The following is a 206-nucleotide window of genomic DNA, read 5'->3' as shown; positions in this document are numbered from 1 at the left end:
AAAGGGTGCACCGGTCCTGGAAATACTGCAATACCAGGTCAATGCGTGGAGTGGACAGAGCAAGCTCTATTTCCATCTCCCTGTTCTAAAAATCCATTTAATATATGGTCCCCAGATAGGGGACGTATCAGATATTAAACTGATAAGAACAGATTTTTTTTTTTTTTTTTCAGTTGGCTACCCCCTCGCGGGGGTGTCAATGATTT

The 206-nt window shown here is 42.2% G+C and overlaps 1 pseudogene; it reads right to left on the bottom strand.

Annotated features, from left to right (window-relative positions):
* Positions 1-206, bottom strand: LOC142729629 (U2 spliceosomal RNA; annotated as a pseudogene).

The sequence above is a fragment of the Rhinoderma darwinii genome, unplaced genomic scaffold (assembly GCF_050947455.1).
Source record: "Rhinoderma darwinii isolate aRhiDar2 unplaced genomic scaffold, aRhiDar2.hap1 Scaffold_729, whole genome shotgun sequence".
NCBI classification, from domain to species: domain Eukaryota; kingdom Metazoa; phylum Chordata; class Amphibia; order Anura; family Rhinodermatidae; genus Rhinoderma; species Rhinoderma darwinii.
The sequence above is the reverse complement of the archived record's forward strand: the minus strand, read 5'-3'. Positions and strand labels throughout refer to the sequence as shown.